Genomic DNA, 13482 nt, shown 5'->3' on the forward strand with positions numbered 1-13482 from the left:
TATAAATGTAAACAGACAGAGACTTTCATATCTATACTTCTTTATGCCTCAGTAAAGGAAAGAAATACATGTACTGTACAAAAGATCGCAAAGGAATACAAGATAGGGGAAATAGTACATTTTTGTGCGTTCTTGACCGCTTCCTGCGAGGAAGATACACGTATATCACAGGTCACATGAATATGAGCTAGTCACATAATTGAAACTGCGCACCGAGGCTTCACTGGCGAGGTGTGCTACGAGGCTGATTGTGACGAACTATGCTATTCCGTCTACTCAGTAGCAACGGTATAAATTTATGTAATGTATATTTGTGTAAACATCTCATTTCTAGAGCACGTGTCTCTTTCGGGCAAGTGTTGCCGTACTTGCGTCACAAAACTTCCATTCAGCACAAACACTCTGCCAGTACAGTGCTCAAAAGTGAATACTGTATTATGTTTAAGCGTTGTTGGGTAGAATAATATTTTTTTTTTCATTAGAAAATACGTATATACAACGCAGGAAATTAAACGTGACTATTATAAGATAAACATATAAATCTGATCTTTCCCGTACTCACACGCAGAAAACAGTGGCATTTTACTGTTAAAAATGAAAATTTTTAAAGTTTTACGGTGTTAATGAAATTTCAAACCCTTTCCATTTGTAAATTATACTCCCTTTACAAACAACAGACTTCATATTGTACAGAGTATACAATTGCCTTAAGTTTTTGCTCTTTTTGTATACCAGAAACAAATTCAATTATCGTGGGTAGTGTTACGTGGTGTCCTGCCTGTTTTTATATACTACTACTAGTAGAGTTACCCGGCGTTGCCCCAGTTAAGGTTAATATCACTATCAAATCTTATCACAATCATTTCAATGTCCATGAAAAGTGGACATAGCCACAAGCTGACACACAGACAGTGGATCTTGTTTATATAATGTCTATGATATCCTACCAGTATCTTTTCTATCTCTCAGGAAGTGGGATGTTGTGAGGACGCCAGTATTGATACGGGACTCTGAATGAACCTCGTATTCACTCTCTGCTTGACTAATAGCCTGAAATTCACTAAGGTGATATGGAATCTTTAATTAATCATGTCAAGGTCAGTCATCCACCACAAACTCAAGTGTCAGTGAGACAGAGATGTGAGTTGAGACCAGACTAGTTTCTATCATGCACTTATCATATGCCCCTAAATTTACCTTCACCATCGTTATTCATCTCCGAAATTTAACACTTCCACATTGTATCCCAACTTGAACCTTTAAAACATTGCACTTTTCTATATACATAAGAACAGAAGAAAATGAGGGAAGCTGCAATACACTGTGTTGTTAGGCCTACACGTGGCAGTCCTTATACGAGCAAGGCTACTCAATTTCATCTATCATCCCTATCCATTAATTTATCTTATCTTCTAACAACATGACTACTGAGTTCGTTTGTGTGTGTGTGTGTGTGTGTGTGTGTGTGTGTGTGTGTGTGTGTGTGTGTGTGTGTGTGTGTGTGTGTGTGTGTGTGTGTGTGTGTGTGTGTGTGTGTGTGTGTGTGTGTGTGTGTGCGCGTGCGCGCGCACGCGAGTGTTCCCAAGATGTAACTTTCCTCCGTCGAGAAGGAAACGAAAATAGAAATGAGTCATTGAACTTATAAAAATGCTAATTAATCTAACTTCTTGTGTGTGTGTGTGTGTGTGTGTGTGTGTGTGTGTGTGTGTGTGTGTGTGTGTGTGTGTGTGTGTGTGTGTGTGTGTGTGTGCTCACGCTTACGTCGGTATAACCACTGTCCATATAAGATCTTATATGGACATTGGGCATAACATAATCTTCATACACTACGAAGAAAAACATATATAGTTACATTTACATAAGCGCAATCACACATCAATGTAATTTTTTCATCTATGCTGTGTGACGACTGACACACCAGGATTTGCGAACATGACAAGAATACGTCAAATACGGACATGACTGATACGTGCCATGCGAACAAAATAAAACAAGAACTCTTTGACTTGTGGGACGGACACTGCACAAAGACACAAAGAATGATGTATCATGTAAGGAAGGCAAAAAAATATTTTGTATATCATGAAGTGCGCCGGGAACAGCAGGCAAGATGGAGGAGGATTGGGAAATGAAGCAGCCCCTGGAAAGGACCCGTGAAGTAGGAAGGACGGATGGTTAGGCAAGAAGAAAGAGGCACGTAGAGAACACAAGAGAGACAGACTAAAACTTCTTAACACTTCTAAATTTCTAATCAAACAGACTTTTTTTTTCTTTGAGAGAGAGAGAGAGAGAGAGAGAGAGAGAGAGAGAGAGAGAGAGAGAGAGAGAGAGAGAGAGAGAGAGAGAGAGAGAGAGAGAGAGAGAGAGAGAGAGAGAATGTGTACCCAGTTATGATTTCTACGCATTCAGATTTCTCATTTATTTGATCATAAAACTTATGAATACTTTCAGCATTTACGTCCCTAACCAGCCAAACCACTTATGAATACACTGATTTGGAAAACCGTTTTCTTTGTGTGCTTCCCGAAAGAGAGAGAGAGAGAGAGAGAGAGAGAGAGAGAGAGAGAGAGAGAGAGAGAGAGAGAGAGAGAGCGTGTAGTTGAAAAGGTAACCTCCAGTGGAAACGCTGCCTACTATAAAAAGTTTTGACCGAGATTTTACAAAAGAAGCAACAAAAGATTCTAGACCGCCCACTACTACTGTCTAGGGAGAGAGAGAGAGAGAGAGAGAGAGAGAGAGAGAGAGAGAGAGAGAGAGAGAGACGAAAGACGAAAGACTACGGTAAGATCCTTTATTTCCCTTCTTCTTTCGTTCTTTTTATTTTTTCCTTCCTCCGGCACGCTTTTGATAGGAAAGGTAAGAAATTGTGTACTGAAAAGGAGCTATTCACGGCGTGCCTAGTCCCACACAGAGCCTATCAGTGCAGTGTGTTTGCCGAGGAGGGCGCTCACGAGGAGAGAGGAAAAAGAAGGTGGAAGGAGAAGAGGAGGAGGAAGAGAAGAGAGAAAATCGAGGAGGAAGGGCAACAAAAACAAGAATAATAAAATAAAATAAAAAGAAACAAGATCATCCAACCATTCTCCAGATCAGTAAGGCAGAGCAACAGAAAGACAGAGAGACAGAAAGATGGCAGCATTAATTACTCAAGTCTTACAAGGGTGGGCTGCGACAATTGTAAGGAAGGATGTGATTAGCGAATTTTATCATCTGGAAAATGAGGGTGAAATACGGAGAGGCTGAGGACGATGAAGATAATAGCTCATATTCTTCTGCGCTTCACCTTCACTATTTCTAAAGGCTTTATTTAAGTTGAAACGAGTTTTAAAGCTTTTTTTTAAGGTTCTAGAGGCAGTGACAAGATTTCTACATTATTAACTGAAGAAACAATCTTGAAAAACCGGCTAATCATCTCTGTAACCTTGGAAAACAGTCGTAGTGAGAGAGCAAAGCGTTTCTAAAGGTGTTTTTAAGGTTCTAGAGGCAGTGACAAGATTTCTACATTATTAACTGAAGAAACAATCTTGAAAAACCGGCTAATCATCTCTGTAGCCTTGGAAAACAGTCGTAGTGAGAGAGCAAATTGTTTTTGAATACAGATAAGTCACGAGATATTGTGGAAGTGTTCGTAAGCTTCTTGGGGGAAAGGTTAAAGAACAAAGGTGAAGTCAGCTCCAAGAAGCCAATACGCCCACAAGTTCCAGTCTATGTAATGTATAACTTTTAACTTTCAATAATTATACCTTTTAAGATTATTTTCATCGTAATACCAGCAAAGTCTTTTACATAATAAGCAAGAAGCCATCAAGTCTACAGTCTCTTAAGGTAAACTTGAACTTTCAATAACTATGCCTTTGAGATTTTGAATTTTAATGGCTTTCACACGTGGGTAAGATCGTTATTACACTTCACGCAAAGGACACACGCGACTCTCTAAAAGGTTATACGACTTTTCATAATACCAGAGCATTGCAAGGGAATTATCTTGAATGTAATAAGTTAGACGCCGGTGGTGGGTAGCATGATGTTTGTATTCTGATAACTAGGTTGAGATCAAACACACACACACACACACACACACACACCGCGTAGTGTAGTGGTTAGCACGCTCGACTCACAATCGAGAGGGCCGGGTTCGAGTCCCACGAGCGGCGAGGCAAATGGGCAAGCCTCTTAATGTGTGGCCCCTGTTCACCTAGCAGTAAATATGTACGGGATGTAACTCGAGGGGTTGTGGCCCCGCTTTCCCGGTGTGTGGAGTGTGTTGTGGTCTCAGTCCTACCCGAAGATCGGTCTATGAGCTCTGAGCTCGCTCCGTAACGGGGAAGACTGGTTGGGTGACCAGCAGACGACCGAGGTGAATCACACACACACACACACACACACACACACACACACAATATTAAGCCTCTCCATCCTCTACGTTGTTCATTTTCAGTATGTGTATACTACAAATTTTAATAAACAGTATATTATTACTATTATTATCATTATTATTATTATTATTGCTATTATTATTTTTATTGTTATTAATATTATTATTATTATTATTATTATTATTATTATTATTATTATTATTATTATTATTATTATTATTATCATTATAATTATTACTGTTCTTTGTGTGTGTGTGTGTGTGTGTGAGGGAGAAGGGTGTCTGTGTGTGTGGATGGGTGTGTGTGTGTGTGTGTGTGTGTGTGTGTGTGTGTGTGTGTGTGTGTGTGTGTGTGTGTGTGTGTGTGTGTGTGTGTGTGTGTGATAGATTGATAGAGAGAGAGAGAGAGAGAGAGAGAGAGAGAGAGAGAGAGAGAGAGAGAGAGAGAGAGAGAGATTATAAGGGAAGAAATTAATTCAAGTTGAAGGCAGAAGGGAAAATTTTGTTGGGAATGAAAATATTTAGTTAGGTAAAGCCACGGAAAATAAAAACATTTATTAAAAGGATTTGGAAACCGTCGCTGTGCTGTCCAAACCAAGCCGGGAAATAATGAAAAAAAGGAATCGTGAAAATGGAGAAAGCTGGTTAAACATTATCATTATATCCATTTCCTTTACAAATAACAAAATGCTTTACTGTTTTAATATTTAATGAGTTGCCAGGGCACAGCAGAAAAAAATCTGATACTTTTGTATAATCTCTCCTTTTATATTTAATTTCATTAATGCCACCTGCTGAGAATAAAAAAAAAAACGAACAAAGCTTGCAGGTAATTTACTTTTTTAAGAGGAATTTTTCTCCTGTCACACCTGACGAAATACAAGAAACACGTACACACACCTACAGGATTTTCTTTGTATTACCTGCAGTGAGAGGTGAACGTGATGAATGATACTCTTATAACTAATACTGCTGCTGATGCTGCTCCTACTACTACTACTACTGTTGCTGCCACTTCTACTACTGCCGCTGCTGCTGCTCCTACTACTGCTGCTGCTACTACTACTACTATTACTGCTGCTGCTGCTGCTACCACTACTACTACTACTACTACTACTACTACTACTACTACTACTACTACTACTACTACTACTACTACTACTACTACTACTCTCAAAAACTCAATTCCTCCATCTATCAACTTGACACAACCTTTTAGACAACTATCCCCTCTTCTTCAATGACACTCAACTGTATCCCTCTTCCACACTGAATATCCTCGGACTGTCCTTTACTCATAATCTTAACTGGAAACTTCAAATCTCATCTCTTGCTAAAACAGCTTCCATAAAGTTAGGCGTTCTGCGACTCTCCGCCAGTTTTTCTCGCCCCTCCAACGGCTAACTCTGTACTCCGTCCTTGTATGGAGTGCTCTTCTCATATTTGGAGGGTTTCCACTCTACAACTTTATTAGATAGGGTGGAATCAAAAGCTTTTCGTCTCATCAACTTCCCACCTCTGACTGACTGTCTTCAGCTTTTTTCTTACCACCGAAGTGTTGCATCTTTCTATCTTTTATCGCTATTTTCATGCTAACTACTCTACTGATCTTGCTAACTACATGCCTCCCCTCCTCCTGCGGCCTCGTTGTACAAGGCTTTCTTCTTCCTCTCATCCCTATTTTATCCAACCGTCTAATACAAGAGTTAGCCAGTATTCTCAATCATTCATACCTTTCACTGGTAAACTCTGGAACTCCCTACCTGCTTCTGTATTTTCATCTTTCTACGACTTGACTTCTTTTAAGAGAGAGGTGTCAAGACATTATTTTGTCCCTGGGTTTCGGTTAATTCTTTCTAATCTTTTAGGAAGACTGCAGTTCCAGTGGGGCCTTTTTTTTCCTAACATTTTGTTACCCTTGGCAGTGTTCCCTTTTGCATAGAAAAGACTATACTACAACTACTTCTACTATATTACTACTACTACTACTACTACTACTACTACTAAATCTACTACTACATTTGTTGCTACTTCTGTTCCTACAAGCAGAAAACTAGCAGCAACAATAGTAGTACTAGTAGTAGTAGTGATGGTAGTGGTGGTGGTGGTGGTGGTATTAGTATTAGTAGTGGTAGTAGTAGTAGTAGTAGTAGTAGTAGTAGTAGTAGTAGTAGTAGTAGCAGTAGTAGTAGTAGTAGTAGTAGTAGTAGTAGTAGTAGTAGTAGTAGTAGTAGTAGTAGTAGTAGTAGTAGTAGTAGTAGTAGTAGTAGTGATGGTGATGATGGTGCTGGTGCTAGTGATGCTATTAATAGTAGTAGTAATAGTGGTGGTGGTATTGATGGTGGTAGCAGTAGTGATCATAATGCAAACAACAAAACGCATCAAGTGGCAGTAAGATGGAAGACAAGAAGTTTCGCCCTCTCTCTCAGTCCTGGGGAGAGGACCACTCAAACACGCGCCGGCCGAAGTCTAACCACTAAACATGACTATTCTAATATACCGCCGTACCCTCAAACGTCTAGCCTTATGGTCGAACTACTTTCATCTCATTATGGTGGAGGTTATTGCGCTTTTCAAGGATGCCTTCACGATTCAAGTGACAATATAGGATGATATGTACTGTAAAACCTTTCGGCGTCTTATCTCGAGTATTCAGGCAGGCGCTTCTAAGATTTTCAAGAGCGTCTTACTTACGAACTTAGAAAAGAAGAGAGCATTGCAAGTCCTGGAAAAGAAGAATGTGAGGGAAGATAATGGGAAGTGATGGAACTTTCGTGACTGGAGTGGACATGATAACACTTTGTGACACGCCAACACCAACGTTTACACTGTCCCTTACTGCTTGTATATATGTGTGTGTAATTCACCTCCTCGGTCGCCTGCTGGTCACCCAGCCAGTCTTCCCCATTACGGAGCGAGCTCAGAGCTCATAGACCGATCTTCGGGTAGGACTGAGACCACAACACACTTCACACACCGGGAAAGCGAGACCACAATCCCTAGTGTTACATCCCGTACCTATTTACTGTTAGGTGAACAGGGGCTACACATTAAGAGGCTTAATGTGTGTGTGTGTGTGTGTGTGTGTGTGTGTGTGTGTGTGTGTGTGTGTGTGTGTGTGTGTGTGTGTGTGTGTGTGTGTGTGTGTGTGTGTGTGTGTGTGTGTGTGTGTGTGTGTGTGTGTGTGTGTGTGTGTGTTTGCTCACGGAACACACAATTATATCTAATTATCAAACAATCATTAAACAATTAGCCAGCGTCTTTGTGAAATATTATAATGTTTCTTATTAGTACTATTATTATTATTATTATTATTTAGAGATATCATACTAAATTTATCATGTTATTATTTATGTTGTTTCAGGAGTAATTTGTTGTATGTGAGGAACCGAGAACATAAATAATAACATGAAAAATTTAATGATAGCTCAATGAAAAGTATGACCAAACTGAAGAGAGGAGTCATATCCTACAAGTTAACAATTCAATATACTCGTATACAAACTCTCCTCCAACTTTCTCACTAAAACTAAATCATCCAATGCTAAACAAACATTCAGTACATTCATTGACTCACGGGAAACATTACTAAAATGAAGTGACGACTCATGTTCTCCGGTTAATAATTCAATATACGTGTATACAAAACTCTCCTCTAACTTCCTCGTTAATCCTAGAGCAACCAAAACTTTAGACGAAAAAGACAATCCCATGAGTAAAGCTGACATGGAAAAAGTAACATAAGTAGTAACAATCTCCACACAGTACATGAACTTGCCCATTAAGTGAAGCACAGAAAACTCATGTGCTCTACAAAATTAACTGTGTGCCTGACAAACAAGGATAAATAGAGAGATAGATAGACAGACAGACGGATAGGGAGAGAGAGAGAGAGAGAGAGAGAGAGAGAGAGAGAGAGAGAGAGAGAGAGAGAGAGAATAAAAAAATGAGATACCTTGGTAGTAATTAAAGAGAAAAGGAGTGCAGTAAATACATACAAGAGGAGACGGAAGAGGGAGCCTGAGTTCAGATGAAAATGAATAAAACTGTTCATTGCGCTGCCGAAGATACTCGTGACCCCAAGACTGAAATTGATATTGAGAAACAAGGTCAGAAAAAATATTGGTAGAAAAACTTGTACTGAAACTCGGTTGGAAAAATATGAAAAAAAAAGGAAAAATGGTTTATTGAGCTTGCACGGGAATCTCCTGATCATCTATGCTTATCAGAATATTTTTAACCTTTTACAAACTTTATTCTTTATTTATTCATTTATTTTATGGCAAGTTTTATAAATTTTGACCACGAAAAACTCAATAAACTCACACTTTTCCCTCCTGCCCCCTCCTCTCTCTCTCTCTCTCTGTGTGTGTGTGTGTGTGTGAGTGTGTGTGTGTTTCACTGTTTGATCTGCTGCAGTCTCTGACGAGACAGCCAGACGTTACCCTACGGAACGAGCTCAGAGCTAATTTTTTCCGACCTTCGGATAGGCCTGAGACCAGGCACACACCACACACCGGGACAACAAGGTCACAACTCCTCGATTTACATCCCGTACCTACTCACTGCTAGGTGAACAGGGACTATTCGTGAAAGGAGACACACCCAAATATCTCCATCCGGCCGGGGAATCGAACCCCGGTCCTCTGGCTTGTGAAGCCAGCGCTCTAACCACTGAGCTACCGGACGTGTGTGTGTGTGTGTGTGTGTGTATCCGCCACATAAACTCAGTTACATGTGATTTCCAGGCATCACTGACTCTGAATGTTATCTGCAATGTTATCACTCCGCAACTGTGACTGAAAGGAAAACAATGCAGTGTTCTGTCTCTCTCTCTCTCTCTCTCTCTCTCTCTCTCTCTCTCTCTCTCTCTCTCTCTCTCTCTCTCTCAACCAGCCTTTTCTCTTCCCTGTTTGCTCAGTACCACATCTCATCTCACGCTCCTCTCTCACTGCCTCCCTGCAACTCTCCTACTCACTCACACACGCCTCATCCTCTTGCCGCCTCTCGTTTCCTCCTTATGAACCTTACATAAGCTCTTCACCATTCTTGCCACTTGTTCCTTTCCCTCTTTTTTTTCTCCTCCGAGGAAATTACTCACTACCTTTATCCTTTTTTTCCTTCATCGGCTTCCCTTTTTTTCATGTCCTCCATATCATTTCCTGTGTCTCATTGAATAGTTTTCCTACCTGTTGTGTCTAAGGATACGTTTTCTTCTTTTTTCCTTTGTTTTTAGTGTCTTCTCATATTGTCGTTTTTTCTTTTCTTTTTTTTCAGGGCTTTAAAATACCATAAAAACACGGACTATTATCAAATCAAAATATTGATATACTCCTTCCCTTACAATGGAGGATATATTCATTAACATTACTATAACAAGAAGCATTTAGTCTTCCAGTAAATAAGAATGAAGTACTGTTGGTTAAATCTTTCTTTTCTCTTACACCGAAGTCAGTTGACTTTAAACTTAATTCCTTACTACTGGGACGCATTTCTATCTTGAGTTTTGGGCATAATTAGACGATTTTATTAACACTAAGAAGGATCTATGGAGTTCAGAAGGTTAATGGCCTGAGTTTCCACTATATTAATCCCCACAAGTTTTTGAAGCTGTATAAAATCACTAAATAGTAACCTGAATGAATATGTAAACGCTTTACGGTACTGAATGGGGTTAATTCGACCGACAAATACGATAACTATACCTCTCTCAATAGACAATAATGGAATTGATTAAACTTCTCATTTTCTTTCCACAGAAGTAAGCTTTCTTCAACATCACCAAACCAACAAACATTAACACTCTTTCCTTTCTGTACCTTCTTGCATCTGCAAATACCACCAAGCTTTCTCTAATAATATGGTTAGACTGCCGCAGTGTAATGAAATCAGCCAACCTTCTCGTAATCAGAGCCTACACTTCTGCTCACGTTTAACATCCGCTTTGCATCCTCCTGTATCAACTTCTAGCCTTCCATATTATTTCCAGGCCAGATATGAACAAACTGCAATATAAGGTCGGTGTTGGAGGAGGAGGAGGAGGAGGAGGAGGAGGAGGAGTGCGAAGGTGGTGGTGAATTAATATATCAAGCTGCAGCCCAGGAGTAAATTTCGAGGCTTCCATCCCCTTTAGTGTCATGAGAGGACACGTGCTCTTGGCGAGGCAGGAGGGAGCGCGTTTCTTTGTTTCAAGGTCGCAGGTTCGATCCTTGGCTTCGGTGAGTCTAGATCACATCAAGAGGGCGAAATCTGCCGCAAAATATCTTTGTGTATTTGTCTCAGTTAGTGACGTGGTGTAAGGAGCTTAAGAGAAGATCAGGCAGATTTGGGAAAAGGAATAAAGATATATGAGGGCAAAATCTGCTACAAAATATAAATGTCTATATTTGCCTTAAGTACTGATGTGATATGGAGAATTGGGGATTTTTTTTTTTTTTGCATGTGTTTTGAGTATTCATTTGTCTTCACCTAAAATGTAGTGAGGGATTACTAAGAAGATTAGTCAAATTTATGGATGATAGTGAGAGCTGGAGCTAGACAGGCAAGTTTCACACAGGGACTGCCACGTGAAGACCTGATGACTCTTTTTTGCAGCTTCCTTTATTTCTTCACGCTCTAAACGGTATTGTTTACATTATTTAACCAGGTAATCCGTATACAGATCCTCATTTTCTGACGTTAGCAACGAAAAACCCAAACCCAAAACTGCCTCTACGATACTGTTTATATATATATATATATATATATATATATATATATATATATATATATATATATATATATATATATATATATATATATATATATATATATATATATATATATATATATATATATATATATATATATATATATATATATATATATATATATAGGTGCGCCTCATACAGATCCTTTTTCCTTACATAGTCAACAAAAACACATGGTACTGAGCTTTCCGAAACCCAAGACTGTCTAAAGGGTCCTGTTTGTATTGTTTTGGGAGGAGGAGCAGCTTGCTGGACCTACGGAACTAACCACATCACTCGTCATTCCTCAAGCGAGTCACGAGTTTTGGTTCCAGAGGGATCATCAGAAGGCGGGGGTAGCGCAGTGTGTGTGTGTGTGTGTGTGTGTGTGTGTGTGTGTGTGTGTGTGGTGAGACAGTTAGGACCTTCTTTCCACCGCCTTGACATTGTGCTGGGAAACGCCTCATACAACTTTCCTCTCTTTCTTCCCTATGGCAACTTTGTTGACTTGCCTGTGTCTTCTTTGTCAGTTTTTCTACCAGTTTCTCTCTCTCTCTCTCTCTCTCTCTCTCTCTCTCTCTCTCTCTCTCTCTCTCTCTCTCTCTCTCTGTGTGTGTGTGTGTGTGTGTGTGTGTGTGTGTGTGTGTGTGTGTGTGTGTGTGTGTGTGTGGTGTCATTTCATACAGTTAATTGAACAAATCGAGGGTTTGTGACGTGTTAATATCTTTCCACTCCTGAAGCGTGAAGACAACACTTGTGGTGGAATCTTTCGCTTCAGGTTTGACTCCGACTGGCGACAAGAAAAGAAAAGAAAAGAATGCGAGTTTATTTTTCTATCTTAATTTAGTTTCATATTTCTTTCGGTGTGATTCTCTTTTCGTCAATTTTGCTTCTCTTTCATAATTTTCTTCCTCTTCCACCTTTTTTATCTCCTCTTCTTCTTCATGTACTCCTTTTTTTCAATCCTTCATCTCTTCCTCTTCCTCCTCTTCCATATCTTGCGTCTCCTCTTCCTAATATTTGAATGAATTTCGGCATATCCTTAAAATCTTGGTCGTATTTCCATTTCCTCATCGTGTCAGTTTCCTAATACTCCTCTCCAGCCACATATATTTACACCAATGCGCTTTATTAAGGTTGAAAGGAAGCCACAGTAGTCAAAAGGCTTAGTGAAGTTGTGTGACGTACGTTTAGCGTACAATGTCAAAACACATCATTAAGTTATCGAGTAGTTTGTTATAACAAGTTTGACTAATCTTTATAACCTTGATCGTCTATATTTAACCAGATAGGATAATAAGATACACTATAGACATACTATTATACTACTATTACAGCAAAAACACGATACATAGCAAGTTTTCCTATAGTTTTACGTACTTTGTAGGGCCACTTTTTATAATCTTGGTCGTCCAGGGTCAGGACGCCTGCGCAAAAAGCGAGTTTTCTTCCCACGAAACTCACTGATTTTTAAACCGTTTAGGAAAGGTACTAAGTGCTTTAATATACCATGTTATACTAGGATACCAAGGCACGAGTTGTCTGAATAACCTGTGTTTGTAGAGTAGTATATTGTCATTATCAGCAGCCAAAGTCATACAGGTTAGTTAAATAAGGAAACAATAGTCATAATAATGTGTTATGCCATGGTCGTATGACAAATCGCTAAGTTCTCGATTTGTTAGCTCATATGGAATTCGTAGTATCATTTTGTAAAGTTGTTTAGGGCTAGTCAGATGAGGTAAGACGTGGTGTTATACTATTCTACAATATAATTTCAAAACACATCACCTAGTTCTCAAATCGTCTATTCATTTTGAGCTTGTACAATAGTGTCATTTCTGTAAAACTGTTCAGGGTTAATCAACTGCAGTGAAGTATGTAACGAGTTATAACACCATTATCATCATCAAACAAATAAAGAGTGAAACAATAAAAGCAATCTGAGTAATGAAGTCACTTTCCAGTAGCGCGTCTTGTAACAACTATGACTCATTAATTACGAGTATATTACCCAACCACTTGTTACTTAAGAAAGGGAACAACCAATGTAAGAAAAAGCTTAACTATCACAAATAAATGAATAAATAGAAATGAATGTAATAAGAATCTAAATAGTTATGCCTGTTTGCTTCAGAGACGTCTTGACCCTCAACGTTTGAAATGTTTTAGGTGATAAGAAAAAAAGAAAAGAAGTGCAAAATTATGTAAGAGGCATTTTTTTTTTTTTTTTTTTTTTTTTGCATTAGTGAGGTGAAAGATTTAGATTCACTATTTGCTGGAAACTGAGAAGGAATGAAATAGTGAAAACATAGGTAAGATGAACAGAGAAATGCTAAGGACCTCATACAAAATGTTCCAGATCTTAGAAGTGAAACGCAT

General features: G+C 39.1%; 1 protein-coding gene across 2 annotated transcripts in view; it reads right to left on the bottom strand.

Moving 5' to 3' along the window:
- LOC123506285 (rhodopsin-like) overlaps positions 1-13482 on the bottom strand; it is a 110348-nt gene that overhangs the window by 95784 nt on the left and 1082 nt on the right. The window lies entirely within an intron of this gene.

This window comes from Portunus trituberculatus, chromosome 19 (assembly GCF_017591435.1).
Source record: "Portunus trituberculatus isolate SZX2019 chromosome 19, ASM1759143v1, whole genome shotgun sequence".
In the NCBI taxonomy this organism is placed as follows: Eukaryota; Metazoa; Arthropoda; class Malacostraca; order Decapoda; family Portunidae; genus Portunus; species Portunus trituberculatus.